Below are 27,645 nucleotides of genomic sequence, written 5' to 3' on the forward strand. Positions count from 1 at the left end.
TCTTTTGAACTTTTTCCCTAGATTGCTAACAGGTTGACTATTATGTGCCTAGGTGTGGCTTTTGTTGAGTTTGGGTTTTGCTAATTTCTTGAATCTGAGTGTTGATATACTTCATCGGTTTTAAAAATTCTCAACCATTATCTCTTCAAATATTTTGTCAAATCATTTCTCTTGTCTTATTCCAAATCAAACACAAGTTAAATCATTTGGTGTAACCCACATATCTCTTATGCCCTGTTCTTTTCATTTATTAAAATACTTTTGTGTTTTATTTTTATATTGCCCTGTTTTAGAGTTGATTAATCTTACATTTGTTGTTAAATCAATCCACTGAGGTCTTAATTTTACATTTTTTTTCAGTCTGAAATGTTCATTTTATTTTTAAAATAAATTTCTATTGTCTTTTGTAAGTCTACATCCTGCTGTCTACTTTTGTCCTACTTTTTTCCAGTTTTCTTTAATACATTTATCATAGTTATTTCAAATATATTATCTGTTGATTTCAATAACTGGACTATCTGTATGTTCTATAATCATTATCTGCTTTTACTTTTGGTTATTAGGTATTGTTTTTCTTTTTTTATATGTCTTATTTAAAATTTTTATATGCTGAAAATAGTGAAAAAAATAATTCCAGAAGATCTAATCGTTCACCAGACATAGTGTCTTTTTAATTTTATTATCTAAAGCGATCAGAAACTGTGTTGGATTAGGCTATATTGCATTTTTAGTGAAAGTTAGCCCATCTCAATTTTACCCTTATTGTTAAGGCATTACTCTCCCAGTGAAATGGGTCACTGTCTCTCTATCCCTAAAATATCATGACAGATATAGCTCTGTCCTTCAGAGATTACAAACCAAGATCTCCTTCTGTTCCAAGAAGTTCAAAATCTAGCATATAACTCAAGGGAAAGAAAATTGTTATGCTTGAAGCAAATACTCTCCAAAACAAGTCTTACTTTCCTAAGCCCTGTAAGATGTGAGAGATCTACTGTGCTTTTACCAACTTTCAAACTAGTTCCCCAGTCTCCTGAACAGCATCAGAGCTCAACAAATGTTCAATGGAAAAAAACTGACTATGATGAGTTAATTTCTTTCTCTCTAGTTTACAATTGTTCCCATTAGGCTCACATGACCATTAAATTCTATGTTAATGATTCATTTCTTCTCTCGATACATGTTTTCTGTCTGAAAAATTCCAATGTTTAACCTATTCTAAGAATTAATGAACACCCAGAGAAGTGCATCAACTTCTCTTAGAAAAGTTCTATTGTCTGGAACATTTACTTATCTAATCCTCATAGCATTCACAGATCTCTGATATTATTAAAATATAATTTTATAATTGATATGGGTTTTAGCTTTTTAGGGCTGAACCATATGAAATTGCCATTTTTAGGGTCAAAAACAAATTGTCATAGGAGCTTAAGCTAGCCATGACCTATTTTATCTTATTTACAAGCAGAATCATGACACAAAAGGATTTTTTACATATTTTAGTGAATTAAGCAGTTCACCAATACTTAAATTTGAAATCCAATAAAATGATTTATGCATTTATAACAAAATAGTTAATACATACCTATTATTATTATAAGGCTCAATGTTACATGTTGAGTATGCAATAATTGGCAAAACTGATTCAGTTCCTACTCTGATGAGCTTAAGTGTTTAATCAAGGAGGCAAACATTAATCACACATTTATATTAATACATAATCATAAAATGTATTTTGAGAACAAATTCTGGTATCTATAAAAGTACTTATAAAATGAATCTGGTATAGTCTGAGGAGATTAGGGAAGGCTTCTTAAAAAAGTGTTTTTAAACTGCAGAGCTAAAGAATGCATTAAGTAAAATAAAACTAGAATTTAATATGTGAATAAATGCAGATTAAAAGAAAAATATAACTAAGCAAAATTAGAGTACCTTAGTGTAAAAATGATTTATAGTTTCAATAATAAGACACATAGGATTATCAGAACATTTATGTGTCATTTATTCTGACTTTAGTAAGCTAGAGTATGTTCTCATAGAATTTTCCATCTAAGCTCACACAGGAAAGTTCATATTAATCATGAAACAATAAGGAAATCTTACGTTTTGACAGAGGAAATTAAAATAAAAAACATGACAGTTAAGATATTTAAAAATAATTTAGACAAAGATAATGGATAGCTATCCAAGGGTTTTAATCAGACAGCTGCCACTATTAGCTTAGCATTTTACAGATGACTGAACTCAAAGTGGTGAAAGATTTGGAGAGGAAAATACTATAATCAAGATGTGACTGTTCCGGGAATGGAAGTGAATGATCAAAATTCCAGGGAGTATTGTGAAGAGAGGCTGTTTGAGGGATTTTAGAAGACGGATATGTCAGGACCTTTCATTTGATTGAATCTAGGGCTTAGGGGAGAAGGAAGTGAGTATGGGACGTAAGGGTAGAAAACAGCAAGCTTGTCATCTAAGAGAGATTATAATTTGATACTGATGATGTCTATTTCTAATGAGACTGAAGTTTAAAACATGGGCTATGTAACCATTGGCTGTCATTGTGCTGAAATAAGTTCAGAGTTCAGAAGAATGAAATGAAATGAGTTCAGAAGAATGAAACAACTAAGAGGTTAATCCATATAAAATTAATCAAAGTGGATGTTGAAGTTGCCAACCTGGATAGGCATTGGAAAGATATACTAGGTAGAATGACATTAAGAAAGCTTAGAGAGTGTAAAGCTTATAATATCAGATGTGGGTGATAGAGATGGGAGAATGCATGAAATATTCATTAGTTAGAAGAATGACCTCAGACATTATGTTAGTTTCATTTCTAGTTACTCATGTTTTCTTTTATTTTTACATGTATATGCTGCCACTTTTGATATTAGTATAAAGAAAAAATGTGCCAGCCACAAAAGTAAATCACAAGAGCACGAGAGTAAGTCATTTGGAAAGTAGGATTAGCTTCAATGACAATATATTTACCTAAAGGGTAAAACTCAACTTATATGAATAGAGCAAACTCCATCGTAAAATAGAGAATTCAGTACAACCACGAAAAAAAGAATATTTGTGTGTTATCTGGAGAAAGCAAATGGACAGGATTGACAAAAATGTTCCTCATTGTGCTTATAAGAGATTTTTACTAAAGAAGTCAAAAAATATGTTTTTCTTTTTTTTTTTTTTTTGAGACAGAATCTCACTCTGTCAGTCAGGCCGGAGTGCGGTGGCGCTATCTCGGCTCACTGCAACCGCTGCCTCCCAGGTTCAAGCAATTCTCTGCTTCAGCCTCCCGAGTAGGTGGGATTACAGGCACCCGCTACCATGCCTGGCTAATTTTTTGTATTTTTTTAGTAGAGACAGGGTTTCACCATCTTGGCCAAACTGGTCTTGAACTCCTGACCTCAGGTGATCCACCTGCCTCAGCCTCCCAAAGTGCTGGGATTACAGGCGTGAGCCACCACACCCGGCCAAATATGTCAGTTTTAATTAAAAGCTGCTACATTCAAGAAACTTGGACTTTAAAATGACATAGAAAAGCAAAGGGCAATCATGACAATATTCTAAATCAGTCCTAACTCATGACCTAACTCACGACTGAGCATATTGGGGGAAGAGAAACTATTGGAAAGTTATTTTATCTTTTTTCAGTGTTTAAATAAAAGTGTATCTTTATAGAAAAGATACATTCTTCCCTGAAAGAATATTTCTGGAATTAAAAAATCAGAAAGTACTACTTGATTTGCTTACTGGGTCTTGTGCAAATCATATTAGGATAAACAATCCAGGAAAAAAGTTTCCTGAGTATATAAGAGGCTAAGGATACAGTGACATCTACAGCAGCAACAGTTATAAGTGATATCCATCAGAAACCAAATACATCATTTCACCTTCGGCCTGGAGAGCAGGAGCCTAGCTGCCACATCTGTGTGTGTATGTCATCTAAATGATGAGAGATGAATCATTCAAATCCTCTTTGCTTTAACGAGAATAGAGAAACCTGCTGTAGCAAGCTCAGAAAAAAAATGATTGTCCCATATTTGAATGATGTATAAAATGTAGATTGTATAAAACTGTTTCCTTTGTGAGGACACTAAGAAACTTCTGCATGTAGAGAATGATTTTGGAGTATTGTGTCTCAAAACAAATCAGAACTGTGGGCCCATATATTTCTTCTCCAGCTCAATCTTCTTAAAAAAAAAAAATCGAGGCAAAGAAAATAAGAAAAGGAAAAGATTGAAATGTCATCTGAAGTCTTTCTCCCCTGGCAAGTAAATCTCTGTATCATTTCCTATACATGACTCATTAAGTTCCACCTCTGTGTCTTGCACATGCCATTACCTTCTGTCTGCTCGCTGAATAGCTATCTACCTTTCCTCAAATCAGATTATTTCCCAATTACCTTCAAGAGCTAGGCTCACAGTCACCTTTTTCAAAAAGCATCTCTACTTTCATTGCTGGATCCAGGCTAGGGTCAAACAGGTATTAGCAGCTAGTATTTCTAGTGGTCGTTGAAGTTATGTAAAATAGGTTGGGAAAGGCAGTTTGTTTAGGGTATAATTGAATCAGGCAAGACATGGAACATTTCATAAACCAGAGGTATTCAAAATAAGAGAGGCAAAGTTCAAAGACAGAAAAAATAATAAGGCTTTACAAAGACTTTGGTTCTCTGAGTCAGAGATGGCAAAACTACCTGTGCCAGCTCTGTAAAAGGCACATGAAATTGACAAATCTCAGTTTAAATTAAGGAATTCTATTTTCTACTTTCAACCAATATTTCCCAAACTTGGTCCACTGGTTTGTAAATAAGCTTTTACTAGTTTGCAAAGAAAACATTGTGAAAAAACACATATAATGTGAATAATTGTTTCTATGACATTTAATTCAAGTAAAAAGACTATCATGTGTTTGGATATTATGTCCTTCCTACATTTTTGGTAATAATAAATAATAAATGGAACTTATTTTGTTTGTTTTATGTCTTTATTCTGCAAATTAAATACCAGAAACCATAGGTTAATTACTATTTTTTTTCTCTTGGTCTACAAAAATCAGAAGGCTTTATTGCTACTTGGTTGCCCTCTAGGTAAAATTCTCCTTTGGATAGGATATATCATAGAATTTTATAATTATGAAAAATCTCCATTCCTCAAAAGACTTTAATCTTTGTTCATTTCTTCAATAAATGTTAAGTCTCATTGTATACCAGCCACTATGCTACTTACCTATGATATATGTTAAAAAGCCAGACAAATTTATTTTGTTAGTGGAGCTTGAATTCTACTTCAGAGAGGCAGACAAGCAAATAATTTAATCAATTTATATACACATATACATAAAACATACAGTATATGCATAACATTAAAATTCTGTACAATTATGTTATTGTCACTGTGAAGGTATTTATATTTGGATGATCATGAAAAGTCTGATATAGTAACATTTTAGCTCAGATCTGATTGACAGGTATAAGCCAGCTTTAACAAAAGCCTCTTTTAAGAAGATGCAAGAGCAGCTGTCAAAAAGGCTCAAAGGTGTATTTTAAGTAGGCTGACTGATGCCCCCTGGAGTTGTGCAGCGCAGCAGGACTGTTCATTAATGGAAAGAAGGATGATTTGCTGAAATATATTGATCAAGACTAAGAAAAAGAAGTAGGTAATGGCCAGATAGATAGCAAGTATGTGAACACATTTATTAGCAAAGGGTTAAGCTTGGATTTATTTTAAATACTATGAAGAAACACTGAAATGTTTTAAGTAGGAAAATTACAAATTCATATTTACATTTTCAAAAATTACTCTGGTTTGATTCTGGAAAATGGATTATAAAGAAATAGGAATGGAAGCTAAGAGCCAGGTAAAGAAACTTGCATTGGTCTATAAGGGACATTTTGGACGAAGATAGTGGTAGGAAAAGAAGAGACATAGGTCATATTTTGGAATCATAGTTCATAGAAATTAGTGATGGTTATAGGTGGGAAGTAAAGCAAAAAGTGACTCAAGGATAACTCAGATTTTTGGCTTGAGCAACTGGATATAGCAGTATCTGTTTTAAGGTAGGAGCAACTTGGAAGGGAGCAAGTGCGGAGGGAAAATATCAGATGTTCTCTTTTGGCAAAGTCAAATTTGAGGATGCATTATGTAAAGAGGTGGCTATATGACTCTGCAGTTCAGAAAAGGCACCAGTGTTGGAGACAAAGATTTTCAGGCAGTCACTGAAGTAAAAAATTATATTTAGTTCACGCATAGATTACACAAGTTAATTCTCACACTAAATGTTTGATATATTTACTTTTTAAGTCTCCATTTTACGGAGAAGAAAAAAATCGAAGTACAGTAGTCTGTGCCCTGTCACAGAGATAATAAATAAGAAACAGTGTCTGTGCTCATGCAGTATAATTATTCTAAACTCTTAAGAAGGATGTTACATTTATTAATATGTTGTCTAGTACTTATTTCATGACCATGTCATAAAATGATGGATGCCCTTAACTAATGAAGTTTAAATTCTACTTGAACACAATTGGATTTGGTTAAAAACTATACAACTGATGTGAGCATTACAATAGGCTTACATGTATGTGCTGTGGACTGGGATTATATGTTATATCCTCCCTGTTGTCTGTTATGGTGAAGCTGAGCTCCTGAACATCGCTGTATAGCAGCAGTTCTTAACTGAGACAATTTAGTCCACCCAAAGGACATTTGTCAATAAATAGACACATTTTTGGCTGTCTCATCTGAGAGGGACAGGGGACTGTTATGGCCAGAGATGCTTCTCAACATTCTAATATGAACAAGACAGTGCTCACAATAAGGAATTATCTGGTGCAAAATATCGATACTGCTGAGATTGACAAACTCAGCTTTATAAACATGCACATGGAAAGAAAAAAAATTCTGTGACAGTTTCTTTTTGGAAATCTAGATGGTGTCTATGTCATGAATACAGCTTACAGTAAAGATTTGTTATTCTTTCTGGTTGCCTAGTAAATGAACACCTTTTCTGTCTTTGGGAAAATCCTTACATTATGATTCTCAGTGAGACAGCTTCCAATTATTGGAGCTTAAAAATGTTGATTATTCTTTTTTTTTTTTTTTTTTTTTTTTGCAATGGGTACATGGTTATGTGGCGTGGGCTCAACAGCAACAATAAAATAATCCACCCAGTCCTTAAGTTAAAAGTTGGAGATGAAAACAAGTGAGATGGCTAAAATCTGCCTCTGGCAACAACTACAGGAAGGCACATTTCCTGGAGTGATGAGGCACAGTGATAAAGCATGATCCTGTTGGCCATTCAAGCTATTTGGTGCCTGGAACCTGCATTGTGATTTGGAAGGTGGTTCCTGGATACACAGCCTGGTGCTATGACCCATCAGAAATTATGAAAGTTGCCCAGTATTCCTTAATAAAATTGTATCCAAATTTAGCTAGCAAAAATGGGATTCAGTTGATTTTAAACCAAAAAAATTTTTGATAAGCTGTTTTTTAATTTTGATGTCTTGATAGCTATGTCTTGTGACTACTACTGTCTTGAAAACATACAAATCAGTGTATATATTCAATTAGGTTTTCCTTTAATTTAATTATATAAAAAAGTATAAAAAATGTTACTTTTTTAAAAATAGCAAATGAAATTTAGAAGTGTTCTCTATGTGCTCCTACACATTTGCCCCACCTGTCTCCAGAGGCAACCACTGCACTGAATGTTTATGAAACAGAGGCCCTGTGAATCCTTACATTATGATTCTCAGTGAGACAGCTTCCAATTATTGGAGCTTAAAAATGTTGATTATTCCTTTTTTTTTTTGCAATGGGTACATGGTTATGCAGCGTGGGCTCAACAGCAACAATAATATATATATATACACACACACACGTACACACAGACACACATATATGTGTGTGTGTATAGTGTATATACAAACACAATATGTATACTGATTTTTAGTATATCTGGAAAATGTATTCATGACTTTTAAAAGTTATTGAGAGATACAAGGCTTCCTGACTGCCACTGATAATGAAAATGAATTTAGATATCACAGCTATATTCTATTTTCAAGAACTGATATTCATTTGATTCTCAAATGCAGAATTTTCAAGGACAATTCAGAATTCATAAGATAGAATCTCTGATTGGTAACTGACATTTTAAACAAGTTCTGGAGATAGTTGTTATACATTCTTAGAGTTGGAAAAGCTCTATTCTCTCATCTGCCGTGGTATTGAAAACAATACCACTACTCATGGAGACTTAAAAGCAATCTCGGCCTGTAATCCCAGCACTTTGGGAGGCCAGGGCAGGTGGATCACGAAGTCAGGAATTCGAGTCCAGCTTGGTCAAGATGATGAAACCCTGTCTCTACTAAAAAAATAAAAAAAATTAGCTGGGCATGGTGGTGGGCACCTGTAATCCCAGCTACTCAGGAGGCTGAGGCAGAGAATTGCTTGAACCCAGGAGGTGGAGGTTGCAGTGAACCAAGATTGCACCAGCCTGGGCGACAGAGGAGAATCTGTCTTCAAAAAAAAAAGAAAAGAAAAAAAAAAAGGAAAGAATCTCAAGAGGAACTGTCTTCTTAAGACATGCTCTAGGACTGGAATTGCTGAATAGTATTAGGGTATTTTATCCGCCCCAAATAACCTTTGTTAGCTATATGTATTCTAAAAAGTCGCTTTTAACTTTGATGACTTTTTTCATTAAGAAAGACAATTTTGATACAATGAACTTTGCCAATCATTTTCTCCATGTTTTGCATATTTGGCTATTTTATAAACATTCTTCTCTACCTGATGATCTTTTTTATATTTTTTTACTGTAGATAATTTACCTTCTTCAAGTTTAAGTTTTGCATATATCTGAAACTAATTTTTTAATATGCTATCATTTGGGCATTTAATTTTATCTTAGTATTATCATACATCTATTATCATTTTTGGCATTTATGTAGAATTTATTTATATTTCACCCATCGTTTCTCAAACTGTTGATGTGACTGATATAATATTCTTCCAATTAATAGGTGATATGGAATTTAATAATTTTCCATTAACTTAGATCAAATCCTGTTTTTAACATAAAACCAAATTAAGTATCATATCTATTGCTTGCATGAAACTGAACTATGATTAAACTAATGAAGCTGATTTTCTATAATCTCCAAAATTCAAGTCTCTTACAACACTTTGCTCACAATGTTCTCTCACTAACTGACACCCTTTGATCTAATTGGCACTTCAGTCATTTAACTCATCTTCACTGTTCTGGCCAATATTCCTGCTTCTAATTGTTATTTTCTTCATGATCAAATCTAAATTACATAGTCTGCAAAATCAACTAATCAAAATTACATCCCCCATATTCCAGTGTAACATGCAAGTATCTCTCTTCCAGATTATTCTACCTGTCTATCTTCCCTGCTCCTATACCATTGTAAGCAGTACGTGTTTGTGGAAGAAAATAAAAACTACGAGGCTCTGCATCACTGAAATTTGTCATTTTCAGTATCTGAATTCTTAGTGAAACCTGTTTTAACCTGTAAGTTTTTTGCTATTATTTTTACATATTAGAGGTTATCACTTAAAATAAAACTCATAAGGCTAAAATTCCTGAAGATGTTATTCAGCTAAAACATTTCTTCTTATACACAGACTCTTAACTAGTTTCTTTATTCCTGTCTAAGAAGAAGGAATTTTTCTTTGCTTTTGTTTTATTACTCTTTTTAGTGGATGTTAGCTCTTTCATCTATATCCTGGAACCCATCTTCTCATGTCTTTTCAGACAATATAAATGTCTTTCTCTAGAGCAGTAGATTTTAAATGTCAATATGCGTACCTTCAGCTCTGTTGCAGAGTCTACTAACGTACATTTTCAACAAGCCCACCCCTGTGAAACTGCTGCAGGCAGCCTCATAGCTTCACAACTTTGAGGATCACAGCTCCAGTACAGTATTTTTAATCACACATTCTCTCTCTCTCTCTCTCTCTCTCTCTCTCCTATGCCACCTTCCTCTCAGATTTCTTTAAACACGTTTAAGCTTCTTTAACATTATAGAAAATTCTATCAATTTGTTTTTTTGTTTTAAACATCAAAGTTCCCCTACCCTGCAAAAACGTAGTCTGCATTTTGTTTCTTCAACACTACCTCACATTAATTATTCACTATATTAGATCTGCCCTCATCTATCACAACTCCACTAAGACTGCTTTTGTTAGTAACCCCTAGTTATAAAATCCAAAGTCCTGTTTTTTAAATTTGCAATTTCTCTCAGCCATCTTTAGTAAGGTTCTTCTCCCTTATGTTGAATTATCTTTTGTTCTAAACAATTTCCTTAGTTGCATTTTTTTTGCTTTCCATAAGTTACTGGGGAACAGGTGGTGTTTGGTGCACCCATCACTGGAGCAGTATACACTACACCCAATTTGTATTCTTTCATCCTTCACCCCCTTCCCATCCTCTCCCTATGAGTCCCCAAAGTCCATTGTGTCATTCTTATACCTTTGCATCCTCACAGCTTAGCTACCACTTATGAGTGAGAACACACCATGTGTGGCTTTATTTATTTGTTTACATAAATATTATTTAGAAACTATTCATTCAGGAATAAAAATTTATCAACAATAAAGATGAGTATATTTGTGTGGGGGTGTGTGTATCTAGCATTTGACAAAGTTTCTGACAAGTTCTAGCTATATCACTTACAACAATATAACATTGAAAATAAAAATAGAAATGACAAATGCATGAAAGGCATATATGTGAATGAAAAACAACATTAGAATAAAATCTGTATCCTCCAAATTTTACTTAGAATTTCCAATTAATTTTACTAAGATAATTCTGAGAGTTTTCTTTTAACCTGAAAAATATTAGTAAAATTAATAGAAAAAAGATAGTAATCTCAAAAATATTAATGAAAAATAGAATTTTTTATAAGTATTAGAACATGCCATTACAAACCAGAGTAAAGAAAATCATGACACAATACCAAGGAGAATAGATCATGAGGAAAGCAAGAAAAACAACAGAAATAATCACTACTATGTATTATGTAACTTCTATCTTAAATTAATGAAGAAATATCTTTAAATATTTATTTTTGGTATCTAAGGTAGTAATCAGTGTTCTCCAAATTAACATGACCCATAGAAAATATACAGAACTGAAAGGTAGACGATGGACAGATAGAATGAGATTTATTATATGAAATTGGCTCTTGTGATTTTGGAGGTGATCATGAAGGTTAAGAAGTCCCATTATCTGCTCTTATATCTCCAAGTTGGAACCCCGTGAAGACTATTTGTATAGTTCAAAGGCCTGAGAGCCAGAAAGCAAATGGTACAGATTGCAGTCTAAAGGCCTGAGAAGAAAGATCCCTGACGGAAAGAGACTAATAACTCAGATGAAACAGTTAGGCAGAGTGGGAATTCAACCTCCCTCCACCATTTTGTTATATTCAGGCCTTCAACTGATTGGGTAGTGCCTACCCAATTGTTTGAACAACCTGTGCTTTACACAGACACACCCAGAAATAATGTTTAATAGTTCAACTAGGCATCTTGTGGCCCAACTAAGTAGACACATAAAACTAACCATCATAATAGATTTTTAACTTTTAAAAGAGTTGCTAATATTCTATTATTCTCCTTCTTAAATTTATTTCATTGAAATAATTAGAATTATAGGCAAAAGTTAACATTCAAAAATGGTAATTTTGGTATTACACATAATTATAAAAATAAAAAATTAACATTTCAACAATCTAGATATATAAAATTGTTATGTATCTTCATACAAACTAAACCAAATTATAAAACTGAATAATTTTATTATTCTATTAAGAAAAATACTCATTTTTATTTTTAAAAATAGAATGTTTCACAGAAATTTTCTTCTAAATGTATCTGATTAAAAATATTCAGTCAAAAAATACGATTTAAAAATTTCCTAAAATTTTACAAATACTCTAATGCAACTTAAAAAATGACAAAAGAAATTTTTAAAAATAAAAACTTTAAACACATTCCACAAATGTCACATTGCCTATGGTAATCTGGTATGATTTTCATACTGTATATTTTTCTACTTTCCAAGTGTTTCATTATATTGTTTTAACCAAAATAAATATTAATAGTTTATATTTACATTAAACCTCCTAAAATTTTCCAAATATGATATGCAAAATAACAATTAAATCAATTTTTATATATGCATTTTTTTAAGAGACATGGTCTTGCTATGTTGCCCAGGCTGAACTCAGAATTTCAGGCACAAGCCAACCTCCTGCACCAGCCTCTGGAGTAGCTGAGACTATAGGTGCCCACCATCCCAATAAACTTTTATTTTATACATAATTATAATTTTCAACATATTAAATGTTTTAATGGAATTATTTCATATTTACATAATATTTTTAAATATAATAAAAAGTGCCTTAGTAATATATACCATATTTTTATAATAGTGAGGCATCCTACAAATTCACACTGAGTAACTAATGCTAGATGTAAAGAAAGATGAAATATAAAATATTATTATTTGATTCCTAATACTTGAAAAATAAAGATGAATTAACACTTTTCCCAATTTAATCCAATACCTAAATACATTTAACAACTACCAAATACATCTGTTACAGATGACTTGAATCATATTGTATATTGTAGCCCTGATTTGGAATCTGGTACTTAACACTATATATATGACCACAGCATTGGAACTCAAAGGATAATCTCAAATAGTAACATTTAGATAGCTATGAGGTATAAATGGAACGTGCACTGGGGATAACTCATTTACTTTTATAGCAGAAGTTTTTCTTTTTCACTCAGTCTTTTGGTGGATGGAAGCACAAGGTGAAGATGAGAATTGTGCTAATTTTTAGGGGATGACAGCCTTATGCTAAATTATTTTCAGTTTTCACATTAGACAAAATACGAAAGCTGAAATTTTAAAAAGTTGGAAAACAATTCAATTTCAATAATTTACATAGACACAAGAACAGGTTGATTTGCTCTTTTTTAATTGAATATTTTAAATGGCTGGGGACTTGAAGATTTTCAATACTTTAAAATTGTCAATGCTCGGATTTTAGAAGTGTCTTTGATACCTGTACAATATTCACACTTTCATATAAAACAAACGTTTGTTTCTCCAATAGTTTTTAAGCCTTTACTTTTAAAATATTAAATACTCTTTCCTATGCAGAAAGAGTGATTCTAAAGTGTAATATAACTTATTAACTTTCAAAGTAAGTAAAAACAACACATAATTTCCTCAGGTATTAAAATATCAGTGTATGACAAAGTTTACCTAGAGCTGAATTTTATGTCACAAAATCTTCTGAGGACATGTGTTACTATTTCTCTCATCTTTCCCAATGTTGAACTAAAATGCATCCTTAAGGTTAATTGTAATTTTAAATATAGTCCATATTACTAATTTTAAAAGAAGGTGATTAGAATGTCTACATGTCTCAATTGTTTGTTCTCTTATTACCATAATTAATTTTATTTGAAGTCGAAAGAATAAAAAAATTTTCTGTACCAAATTATATTGCTAAAAATTGAATGTAAACATCACAAAATGAAGAAAAATTAGCTACATCAACATTAAGAAAAACTATAGGTGCCAGAAATATTTTTAAAAATCAACTTCTCAGTATCAACTGTATTTGGCATTCACATCTCCTTTTTAATTCTAGAAAAATATTATTACAATATTCAAAATGGTTACAGCCCTAGCATACAACAGCTGCAACCACCATTCAAAGTTTTACACTGATTATACTCATTAATTGCAACTGGGATGTAAAACAGATTTCATATTAATGCTATATCAAAATGAAATAAATTAAAACAAAACTATGTTTTACAAGTATGATATTATTTGGCAGAATGTAGGATTTAGGGCAGCATTGGCCAATTAAAACACCACGCTAGAGCTTGAAGCAAAAGGTTACTTTCACGCTTGATTGGTATATGTCAAAACAGGCATTGTGCCTCTTGGCCACCCTTGTAGCAAATGAAATAAAAAGCTAGACTATACAATAAAAGGTGACCATTTGTGCACTTCCATTTTAAGTAATGAGTTTTGAGAAGCCTTTTTGTCTCCTTGGTAGGCTGTCTAATCTCAGCTCCCTCCTCACTTCAGCAATACATATTTCACTTACTTATCCTTGTATATTCATCAGGCATCTGTGTTTCAAGTGCAAGAATTTTATTCATGACTAACTTTATCCTTTAAGGAATGAGCCTGCTGGAGTGTGACATATACAATGCCATGTAATTTAAAAATCGAATATATTCCTATACAAAGTGTGGATCCAATATTTCTAACTTCAGACACCAAATTGTTTACAAATGAAGAAAAGCAAACCACTCTGGCATTAGATTTTGGAACTATATGCTGGGTAAAAGTAATTTGTCTGTCCTGAAAGTAATTCCTGACCTGATAGGCTGATTGGATAAAGGTTTAGCATTGAATTTGAGATGAAAAAAAGTGAAATAGAATGATTCAAGAAGACTTTTGCACTTGCTGTTACTGTTCTGGTAACATTCTAGGCTAACTTCTATCTCCATGCCTTTGCTTATTCTGTTTTGTACCTATAATGATTATCTTTCTCATTCTCAGCATCTAAATTGCATCTACCTTTTATACTCTAGTCAAGTTACACGTCTTTGTGAAAATCTTCTCTACCTCATCAGTAAATAAACAAGTTTACTTCCACTAATCCTTCTAAACTGTCTTTTGTTTGTCTTATACACAGCTAATTCAGTGGTACTTAGAAAAGAGCACAAACATTGTAGTTAGAGGATAATCTGAATTTTATCTCTGCTATTTACTAGCTGATGTCATTATCTCACTCAAAAAGAAATAATCATAACATATTAGAAAATAGTTAAGATAAAATATTTTAAAGCAAAAGGAAGTGTGTGGTAACAGGAAAAGTTTTTATATTTTAAAATATATTTGTATTTACTAATGTACTTTTCTTTTTATGTAATAATTTTACATCTATGCACTTTCTAATATTGTTTAGATTGTAAATCCCTGAAGAGCTAGAACTGAGCCATGCACAAATGTTGATTTGTACTTTGGAGATTTTTGGTACATTTATGTAATCAATGAATGAACTAATGAATCTATCTATCTACCTATTCATCATCTATCTATTGTCTATCATGATATCAGAATGGATAAAAGGCCCAGATCATCACAGAGAATAACGCAAAGGAGAAATTTTTAAATAGTTAAACATATGTTGACATGAGCTAGAATATTATTTTTCTCAAATTGTATTATAACACATAAAAAGTCTAGTAAAACAAGTATAATTTTATTTAAGAAATAAAAATATAAAGTGGACTTGGTAAACAACTATAAGAAATTATGTAAGGAGAAACAGTAATATTAAACTGCTCACAAGTTAGAGCAACGAGCACAGGGTTAGAACATATCAATAGTAATTGTTTTTTGAATGATGAGAATTTAATTAAAAGAATAAACATCACGAAGAGCAGAAGTAATAGCTGTCTTAATTATTACAAATAATTAAATGCTGAAATTTATTTTTATCTCCATAATGTCTTTACATGTTTGCCATAATCTCTCCTTTATGCAATATAATTGTTATATTTAAAGGCCAGCAATTGTCTTCAGAAATCCACAGTCAAATTAAGGCCAACATATATTTATAAACCATTAATATGTCAAACAAAGTGTTTTAGGAGAGGTAAAATTGCCATAGTAGACAATCTGAAAGAGAAGGCATGTTTCCATGAATAAACATTGTCCTAGACATTGTCTTAGGAGAGAGAATTAAAACGACAAAGACTTGGTTATTGCTGTGAAACTTATAATTTATAAACAAAACTCACAAATTAAATAATAATATAAGATATGCTTCCCTAATTGTAAAATAGATCTTTAAAATACTTTGATACTGCCTCTCATTCCCACATTTCCTCTTTCAAATATTCACAATCCCCCACTCAGCCTACTTGAATCAGCTAATTTTAACTTCCATCTCTTAAATGGATTTCACTTAAGCAGGAGGAGATTCATTAATTTTTACACAGCACTCACAAGGTAATAGTGAGTGGTACTACTAGAATTGTTACTTAGGGTTTTACTTTTAGTATTTGGGTTTTTACCTTTTCCAGTTTCCCAAATTTTATTCTCACATCTAGCAAATAGAAGTTCCTCTATTACAGTCTCCATTCTTTTTTTTTTTTTTTTTTTTTTTTTTGCCTATCAGTAACTCAGTTATTTTGGAAAGTGCAACTCGTCCTAAAATATTTCCCTAACTGAATACCAGACTATGACCCATAAACCTGTGATCCATACACCCTGCTAAGAGTAAATAAACATTCTTGATGGCACTCTCTGTTCTATTAGAATTTCTTAATGTTGTGTCTTGACTTCTGAACTCTATGATACTAGTTTTATAGACACTCTCAATTTCTTTCAGTTACATATCCTAAGATTGCCTGCTGAACTACAAATCCCTGCAGTCTCTTCTTATATGGTGAATATCCTGTATGTCCTACAGATCTTTCTAAAATTCATTGACTTGTGCCCATCTTTAGTGTTTGAATCTATTTTCAGTTCTTATTTCTCTATAAGACATTCCCATCCTTACCCTTAAAATGCCTTATCTGTGTGCACTAAGATGTATCAAAGCCAAATTACAGAACAAATAATGATTATTATATCCCAAGCCTCACTAGGCTATGGGTGTTGTTTCTGTAAGATGTTTTCCTAGATTAAAGACCTTCCAAGGAAGAGAATCATTTTAATCTCTCCAAGTGTCTTCAGAATGGGCAGCCAAAACACTTAGTTGGGTTGTCAACCTGGTCACATTATGGGTAAAATTATAATAAGAAAAAAAAAATATCCTGGAGAATTGCTTGCAACTGTAGAAGGCAAAATAATGGGTCCTCAAATATGTCCATGTTCTTATCCCAGAAACCTTTGAATATGTTATGTTACATGGCAAGAGAGAATTAAACTCACCAAATGGAATTAAGGTTGCTAATCAGATAATCATAAAATAAGGAGAGTATCCTGGATTATCCAAGTTGATATAATGTAATCACAATGACCCTTTAAATGTGAAACAAGGAGTCAAAGGGTCAGAGTCAGAATGACGTAACATAAGAAAGATTCTCAACTGTCCATTAATAGCTTTGAAAATGGAGGAAGTGGCCATGCTCCAAGAAATGCAGGCAGCTGCTAACAGCTGGAAAATTCTAGAAAATGCATTCCCCCTTAGAAGCTCCAGAAGAAATATAGTCCTGAAAACACCTTGATCTTAGCCCGGTGACGTCTATGTCAGAATCCTGATCTCTAGACCTGAAGACAAGATATTTATTGTTTTAAATCATTAAATTTGGGGTAATCTGTTAACACTAGCAATAAGAATCGAATACAACAAAAGTTCAACATTGCTAATAAAGTTCCTCAGATAAGGACTTGTAATTCTTGAGCACGTGATGTTCCCTTTAATTATCATCATAGTTTGAATATAAAATAGCACCTCATTAAAGCAGGATGAATTTTATTGGGTTAGAATAGAGATGTCAAGACCAAAAGAATCAACTTCAAGTCTCAAAATGCAAAACAATTGACAATTGATCATCATATTCAAAAAGGTTTCCACATAGTTTCTTCATGTTTAAGTCCCTTCTCTCTGTTTTATCTCCAACTTCCATTCATAATCTATTCTATAAAACTTAAATGCTATTCATGAATTTGTTCATGTGCTTACAAAAAATAGCTGAAAGCATCATAATCTGAAACACACTCAATTTGGGTCTGTTGGAGCAAGTTAACATTCATGGGTAATTAAGCTTGGTCCACATTTTCACACTTTTTCTCTGAACACAAAACACCTTGAATATAGGGAATTTTGGCTGTGCCTCTCTTTTATGTAGCCTATCTTGTTTTATTGTTCCTAGTGTTATTTATGGTTACATTTCTAAAATATTCTCTTTTTATTTGTTAGTTGAACAAATCAGATAGAGAAAAGGAAAACAAACTTACTCTGCAGAGCTCAGTAACACAAGCTACACATTTCCACTTATGTTCTGAATGATGCCATGCCTATGCCAGCACCATCTAGTGAAATCATTATCAAACTTCACCTTGAAATATTTATGAATAGGCTGCTGTATGTGAGGTACTAGGGACCCTCCACCAAATTAAGAGGCACTTCATTTTTGTCTTAGTCATGACCTTTGCTGACTCCTAGAAAAGAAAATTTATGTATCCTCCATATCTTGGGAAGTGACATAGAACAATGTTAATGGAGTGAATTTTAAAATGTAACAAAAATAAGCCTGTCCAGCATCAATCTGTTATGACTATTATCTGAATTTTCCTCAGAAACATTAAAATTCAACTGGATCTATGAAGTAGTATTGTGTGTGGTATGAATCTTAGTTGCTACAAATATCAGAATGTTCTTGAATATTTGGATGCTTTGAGAGAAAATATTAAAATTCTAAAAATATCAGAATAAACAGAATTAGAACATTAAAACTTTTAAATCCTTTTATATAAAGGCAGATTTATATATTTATATAAAGATATTTTAAAATATTTTTATTACTCTATTTTTCTGTTTCTATTACCTGGTAAAGAGCTTTATTCCTCAACTGGAAATATGTTACTTTCTTCACAAAACTAAAAGATATCTTTGTACTAAAACATATAAAGTATCATGCAAAAACTGACATTTTTACAGGTTTGAGTTAAGAAAATCTGTGCATAATATCATTTGTAAAAAGATTGAAAAAGTTAATATATTTAACAATCAATTCAGGCTACACATTGCTTTTATCAAATTATTTAATTTGTGTCCCAGTAAATATATTAGAGATACTGCATTACTGTCATCTTGGTCACCTGTTTATACTTCTTCAATTATTTTTTTTCTGTGAAGCAATCTATATTTAAGTAATCAAATTGGGAAATGACTATAAACTTTTTTGTTAGAAAAATATTTAATACATAATGTAATTAGGAGATTATTTTTTAAGAGTGTGTGTGTGTATGTGTGTGCATGTATGTCGGTGTATGAGTGAGAGAAAAAATTACAACTACTGATTTATATATAACAATTAGGTCAATATTGTAGAAATTGGTACATTCAAAATAATCTGAATGATTAGCATTTCAACTGATTTTAGGTCAATTTAATATTTTGAGTCAACTAAATATTTTGGCATTATCTTTCAAATAATGATTAAATTATAATAACAGTTACCAATTGCTTGCTCTGTGCACACTACTGAATTAAGTACTCTCTAGGGAGTATCTCATTTACTGTTCAAAACAATGCCATGTGGTAGTTATGGTAATTATCCATATTTAAAATGAAGAAAACTGAAACTTAAAAAAGTTAAATCAATTCCTATGGTGACCACATCATCTAAGGTAGGTAGGACATGGTTAGATAGAGAAGGGGAAGCTATTAATAAGCATCTATCTGACTTTATCAGTATATATCAGAATTAACTTGGCAAATCAAGATATATGGTTACTCTACACATATAGTAAGCAGCAAAATTAAGACTCAACCCTAAGGAACCCAAGTTACTTTCCAAATATATGATTTAACTACATGGTGAATCTACATAATACAGAGAGTAGAATTTTAAACATTCCATGATTGGTTTAGCATCATGAGCCAATATCCTAATCAAAATTAAATATTTTCCCTGTCAGTTATTTGTCTCCTTTAACTTTCATTTACCCAATACCAAGCCAATCTGTATATCTGAAGTTGTAAGAAGTGACATAAGATGTTTCGCTTCTGTATTTCTGCAATGTTTTTCCTTCAGCTCTAAGTGTCAAATCTTTCTCCATTTACATGCCTTTCGAATTTGATTCTCAGGTAAACATTTCCTTTTCCAAGATGTCTTTCCATATTCATCCTTGAACATTTCAAAACATGTTATTTGTATTGTTATCTTGATAATTATTTCAATTCTCACAATATTCATTATACTTTTATGTACACTTTGTCACTCCTAAATAAAACCTCATCTTTTACACGATTGAAATGTTACAATGTGTTTAGTAATATGCAAATTCATGACTCATCTTTGTTTTTAAAATTTTATTTCTCTTCAGAATGAGCAAACCTTAAACATTTACTTTTTAGTTTACTCTGGGCTTGAGGCTAACATGTAGATGCCTAACATAGAAATCAAGTTACATGAAAACTGTAATATTCACAATCTACATAGGCACTATAGATAAATCAATTTGGGCTATCAATTTACTTTTGTAAATATTTGATGTAATCATATATTACACATTTTGATATGAGTTTAGATGTTTTTCTCATCCTGAGATTTTCTAACTTTAAAACTCAGGTTACCTAAGTTTGTCTAGTAAATACTTATTTCTTTTATTAAGCTGTGCAAGCTAAGCTTCTTGTATCAGAAACTTTGTCACATATATTTTCATCTCATCATTGCCTTTGTAATTGAGTACTATGCAGAAAAATCACTTTGCAAAATGATCTTTCTTAAAAAGATGCATACTCACATACTTTTACTCTGGCACTTTAAGCTGAAAGATAGTATTGGAAGTTATTTATATGTCATTATAACTATTTTTTAACACAAGAGATTCTCCTGAATGCCACTGACAGAGAGAAACTAATTTGTTCCACATGGATGATGCTTAACGCTGGTGTAAGGCAAAATGATAGCTGTCCATGTGCCGTATGTATTTACAGGAACCTTTAAAGAATCAATTAGCTTAAATAATCTGTCTAACTATATTTCCACAGGGTCTAAATTCCTATCAATTAAAGTCACTCCTTAAGTATATTTTCAAGAAAATGAGCCTTGAAGGCATTATTTTAGAGGAGAAGAACATGAGTATAGATTTATCTTTATTGAAACTGGGCTGGAGCAAATAGAAGAATTCAGAGGTATTAAGTTAGTAAAGAAGTCCATTTTGATGTTAGAAGCAAGCAGAAACAAATTCTAAACTAATGAGTCTTTACCAAGAGTATGAAATCCCAATGAGTTGTGTTTTTATAAACATAGACACTCTAATCCTACCAGCAAAGGATTTTAAGTTTCCTGAATCCTATAAACTAAAAATAAAATACTAAACTGCCCCAACTGACTAAACAGATATCCTCTTGGCCAAGGGCATAGAAACTTTCAAAACAGAATTACCAGCCATAATGGATGGGAGATAAGACAGGTCTCATTATATTCCCATTCTTTTGCAGCTTAGACATACAACTGATCACCACAATGTTAAAATAGAAATCATAAGATTGACAAAGCAGAATTTCTGTGGCCATAAGATACCAAATCATATACAAGGCCTAAAGCCATGCCAGACAAAGTTTAACTTATGCACCTCTACACTTAAAGAATAAACTATGTTCTGTCACAGTTTTTCTTCTTCTCTAGCAGCCAAAGCAGCACTGTCCTGAGATAAGCAATATTAAAACAATTTGCAGCTCATCCACTGCCAGATGCTGACTAACTTACCTCCCCTATTCCACAAGCCATAATTAAAGCTTTGGTTGGACAAGAGACTGATTTCAGTAACTTTCTCAGGATAAGAAAATCACCGACCATGGACAGGTTCTGGTTGGTTTACAGAGGCTGCGCACTTGAGTGCCTTTATGTCCCTGTGTCACCTTTTAACATATACAGCCTAATTGTAAAGCATTTAAATGTTTAATTCTCAACCCAAAAGTGAACATGGTTGATTTATATGCAACATGGATGTTTTTTCAGTACACATGCTTTAGGACCCCTTTCCTGAATATTCATAGCTCCTTCTGTAACCTGTTAAAGAGGTATACTTGGCCAACCTGTTCAGCATACACTCCTGTCTCATCTGTCCTTCACTTGTAGTGCCTGCTTTCAGTTTTGGCCAGAGGCATACTCCCAGCCTGTCAAGATTTATTTACTTATAAAAAATAAAGTCTACATTCTAAATGTATAGATATTGTGATTTTTTCTAGTTGACAACCCTAAATAATCTCAGTGTGCATCATAATCAAAGCAATAGACGGACATAATTGTGTGTTTTCTGTATCTAGGGAGGATCTTTAGGCCTGGAGAAGGTCCCCCAGCTCCAGAAGGTACAGAGGCAATAAAGAGAACAAGAAGAAACAAGATAATTTTGACTATATCACATATCCATCTAAAAGTTTTGGGTTGAATATTTCTCATGTTCACTCCAAGTACATCTACTGACTTTGGTACTTTAATTCTGAGCAACTCTGTTGAATACTAAGCAATGTTTTCGTTCTCAGAGAGTTATCCAAAGCAGGGCATCCAGCCAGTTTGAAACTGTATAGGAAGTAAGTTTCAGACTTAATGCCTTATGAAAGCTTGGTTTGATTTTTAACAATACATATCTGTTAGGTAATGCAGTACTGAAAAAGGAGAATTTCATTATCTCTATATAGAAGGAGAGAGATCTATCTTCTAAGCAATGGGCCTCAGGAGGAATTTCCTATAAAGTGACTGCATTTGGACTCAATGACTAATACTCCTGGACCCTGGTGAGGAAAATATTGCAGTGCTGTCACTGTGGGTCTTGATGCAAAGAAATCTGCTGGTCAAGATAAAAAGAGAAATAACGAGAGGAACAGACACCTGTTCAGTCTGGCTGAATTTTGATATTTTGCCTACTAAACAAGTTTCTATTTCATACTTTTAAAAATAGATGTATTGAGGCTCAGCAATACATTTTACATATGTATGTGTTTGTGTATATGTGTGTATATATGTATGTTCATATTTCCTTTTTCATGGATATTACATATTCATTATGTTCCCTTTCCAGAATGTTAAATCATTTGATACACTTATAAATATATATCCTTCAAACTCATATTAAAGATTTTCCTCAAATTGGCCAGGCACAGTGGCTCACGCCTGTAATGCCAGCACTTTGGGAGGCCAAGGCGGGCAGATCACGAGGTCAGGAGATCGAGACCATCCTGCTAACACGGTGAAACCCCATCTCTACTAAAAATACAAAAAATTAGCCGGCTGTGGTAGCAGGCACCTGTAGTCCCAGCTACTCTGGAGGCTGGGGCAGGAGAATGGTGTGAACCCGGGAGGCGAACCTGCAGTGAACTGAGATAGCACCACTGCACTCCAGCCTGGGCAGCAGAGCGACCCTCCATCTCAAAAAAAAAAAAAAAAAAAAAAAAAAAAAAAAAAAAAGAACATTTTCCTCAAATGACCTTCTGTAAGAAACCTATAAGAAACCTTCTGAAATGTACCTGGATACTCCTTGATTCTATTGTTCTGAAACTGAAAATTTCAGAATAAAAAACATGGAAATTCAGAAACAATTTATTGATATTTAGGTTTTTGAAGACACTCCATATACTTTTCCATAGTGGCTGCACCAACTTACATTCTCCCAAACAGTGTACAGGATTCTCCTTTATCACACCGTCTTCATCTTCTGTTATTGTTCTTATTTTGGATAAAGTCATTTTAAATTGAATGTGATCATATCTCATTGCAGTTTCGATTTATATTTTTCTGATGATTAGTGATTTGAGCATTTTTGCACATACCTGTGGCGATTTGTATCTTTTCTTTTTAGAAATGTCTGCCATATGATCCAGTAATTTCATTGCTGGGTGTATGTCCAAAATAAAGAAACTCAGCATATCAAAGAGGTGTCTGATCTCTCATGTTTACTGAAGCAATTTTCACAGTAGCCAAAATATGGACTCCACCTAAGTGTCCAGTAATGGGTGAATGGTTTTTAAAAGGTGGTATGAATACACAATGGAATATTATTCAGCCATAAAAAGAATGAAATACTTTTTCATTTGCAGCAACATGGATGAAACTGGAGGTCATTATGTTAATTGAAATAAATCAAGCACGGAAAGACAAATATTGCATGTTCTTACTCATATGTAAGACAAAAAAAAAAAAAAAACAAAAAACGAACTCATGGAGATAGAGTGGAAACATGGTTACCAGAGGATGGGAAGGGTAGTTGACCAAGTGGACCTAATAGACATCTACAGAACTTTCCACCCCAAATCAACAGAATATACGTTCTTCTCAGCACCACATAGCATCTAAAATCGAATAAATAATTGGAAGTAAAATACTTCTTAGCAAATGCAAAGGAAGGGAAATCTAACAAACAGTCACTCAGACCACAGTGCAATCAAATTAGAACTCAGGATTAAGACATTCATTCAAAACCACACAACTACATGGACACTGAACAATCTGCTACTGAATGACTACTGGGTAACTAACGAAACTAAGGCAGAAATAAAAAAGTTCTATGAAACCATGAGAACAAAGACAACATGTACCAGAATCTCTGAAACACAGCTAAAGCAGTGTTAAGAAGGAAATTTATAAATCTAAATGTCAACAGGGGAAAGTGGGAAAGATGTAAGATTGACACCCTAATATAACAATTAAAAGAACTGGAGAAGCAAGAGCAAGCAAATTCAAAGGTAGCAGAAGTCAAGAAATAACTAAGATCAGAGAAGAACTGAAAGAGACAGAGACACAAAAAAACCTTCAAAAAAAAAAAATCAATGAATCCAGGAACTGGTTTTCTGAAAAGATTAACAAAATAGATAGACCTCTAGCCAGACTAATAAAGAAGAAAACAGAGAAGAATCAAATAGATACAATAAAAAATGATAAAGGGGATATCACCACTGATCCTACAGAAATAGAAACTACCATCAGAGAATACTATAAACACCTCTACTCAAATAAACTAGAAATTCTAGAAGAAATGAATAAATTTCTGGATACATACACCCTCCCAAGAGTAAACCAGAAAGAAGTTGAATCCCTGAATAGACCAATAACAAGTTCTGAAACTCAGGCAGTATTTAGTAGCTTACCAACCAAAAAAAGCCCACGACCAGATGGATTCACAGCCGAATTCTACCAGAGGTACAAAGAGGAGCTGGTATCATTCCTTGTGAAACTATTCCAAACAATAGAAAAAGAGGGAATCCTCTATAACTCATTTTATGAGGCCAGCATCATCCTGATACCAAAACCTGGTAGAGACACAACAACAACAATAAAATGTCAGGCTAACATCCCTGATGAACATTGATGTGAAAATCCTCAATAAAATACTGGCAAAATGAATCCAGCAGCACATCAAAATCTTATCCACCACGATCAAGTCACCTTCTTCCCTAGGATGCAAGGCTGGTTCAACATACACAAATCAATAAATGTAAGCCATCACATGAACAGAACAAACGACAAAAATCACATGATTATCTCAATAGATGCAGAAAAGGCCTTTGATAAAATTCAACACCTCTTCATGCTAAAAAACTCTCAATAAACTAGGTATTGATGGAACATATCTCAAAATAATAAGAGCTATTTATGACAAACCCATAACCACTATCATACTGAATGGGCAAAAGCTTGAAGTATTCCCTTTGAAAACTGGCACAAGACACGGATGCCCTCTCTCACCACTCCTATTCAACATGGTACTGGAAGTTCTGGACAGGACAGTCAGACAAGAGAAAGAAATAAAGGGTATTCAAATAGGAAGAGAGGAAGTCAAATCGTCTGTTTGCAGATGGCATGATTGTGTATTTAGAAAACCCCATTGTATCAGCCCAAAAAAGCCTTAAGCTGATAAGCAACTTTAGCAAAGTCGCAGGATACAAAATCAATGTGCAAAAATCACAAGCATTCCTATACACCAATAACAGAAAACCAAATCATGAGTGAACTCCCATTCACAATTGCTACAAGGAAAATAAAATGCCTAGGAATAAAACTTACAAAGGATGTGAAGGACCTCTTCAAGGAGAACTACAAACCACTGCTCAAGGAAATGAGAGGACACAAACAAATGGAAAAATATTCCATGCTCATGGATAGAAAGAATCAATATCGTGAACATAGCCATAGTGCTTGAAGTGATTTATAGATTCAATGCTATCCCCATCAAGCTACCATTGACTTTCTCTACAGAACTGAAAAAAACGACTTTAAATTTCATAGGGAACCAAAAAAGAGCCCATATACCCAAGACAATCCTAAGCAAAAAGAACAAAGCTGGAGACATCATGCTACCTGACTCCAAACAATACTACAAGGCTACAGTAGCCAAAACAGCATAGTACTGCTACCAAAACAGATATATAGACCAATGGAACAGAACAGAGGCCTCAGAAATAACACCACACATCTACAACCATCTGATCTTTGACAAACCTGACAAAAACAAACAATGGAGAAAGGATTCCATATTTAATAAATGCTGTTGGGAAAACTGGCTAACCATATGCAGAAAACTGAAACTGGATCCCTTCCCTATACCTTATAGAAAAATTAACTCAAGATGGATTAAATACTTAAACACAAGACTTAAAACCATATAAAACCTAGAGGAAAACTTAGGCAATACCATTCAGGACATAGGCATGGGCAAAACTTCATGACTAAAACACCAAAAGCAATGGCAACAAAAGCCAAAATTGACAAATGGGATCTAATTAAACTAAAGAGCTTCTGCACAGCAAAAGAAACTATCATCAGAGTGAATAGGCAACCTACAGAATGGGAAAAAATTTTTGTAGTCAATCCATCTGACAAAGGGCTACTATCCAGAATCTACAACGATCTTAAATTTACAAGAAAAAAAAAAAAAACTCCATCAAAAAGCGGGCAAAGTATATGAAGAGACACTTCTCAAAAGACGAAATTTATGTGGCCAAAAAACATATGAAAAAAAGCTCATTATCACTGGTCATTAGAGAAATGCAAATCGAAACTATAATGAGATACCATCTCACATCAGCTAGAATGGCCATCATTAAAAAGTCAGGAAACAACAGATGTTGGAGAGGATACAACCAATGCTGGAGAAATAGGAACGCTTTAACACTGTTGGTGGGAGTGTAAATTAGTTCAACCATTGTGGAAGACAGTGTGGTGATTCCTCAAGGATTTAAAACCAGAAATACCATTTGACCCAGCAATCCCATTACTGGGTATATATCTAAGGATTATAAATCATTCTACTATAAGGACACATGCATATGTATGTTTTTTGCAGCACTACTTAGAATAGCAAAGACTTAGAACCAACCCAAACGCCCATCAATGTTAGACTGGATAAAAAAAAAAGTGGCACATATACACCATAGAATACTATGCAGCCATAAAAAAGAATGAATTCATGTCCTTTGTGGGACATGGATGAAGCTGGAAACCATTATTCCTAGCAAACTAACATAGGAACAGAAAATCAAACACCACATGTTCTCACTCATAAGTGGGAGCTGAACAAGGAGAACACATGGACACAGGAAGGGGAACATCACACAGTAGGGCCTGTCAGGGGGTTGTGGGTAAGGGGGGGGTGAGCATTAGGAGAAATACCTAATGCATGCGGGGCTTAAAACCTGGATAACGGGTTGATGGGTGCAGCAAATTACCATGGCACATGCATACCTATGTAACAAACCTGCATGTTTTGCACATGTATCCCAGAATTTGAAGTATAATGAAAAATAAATAAAAAATAAAAGATGGTACGAATACACAATGGAATATTATTCAGGCATAAAAAAGAATGAAATACTGTCATTTGCAGCAACTGCGATGG

This window comes from Symphalangus syndactylus, chromosome 17 (assembly GCF_028878055.3).
Source record: "Symphalangus syndactylus isolate Jambi chromosome 17, NHGRI_mSymSyn1-v2.1_pri, whole genome shotgun sequence".
In the NCBI taxonomy this organism is placed as follows: Eukaryota; Metazoa; Chordata; class Mammalia; order Primates; family Hylobatidae; genus Symphalangus; species Symphalangus syndactylus.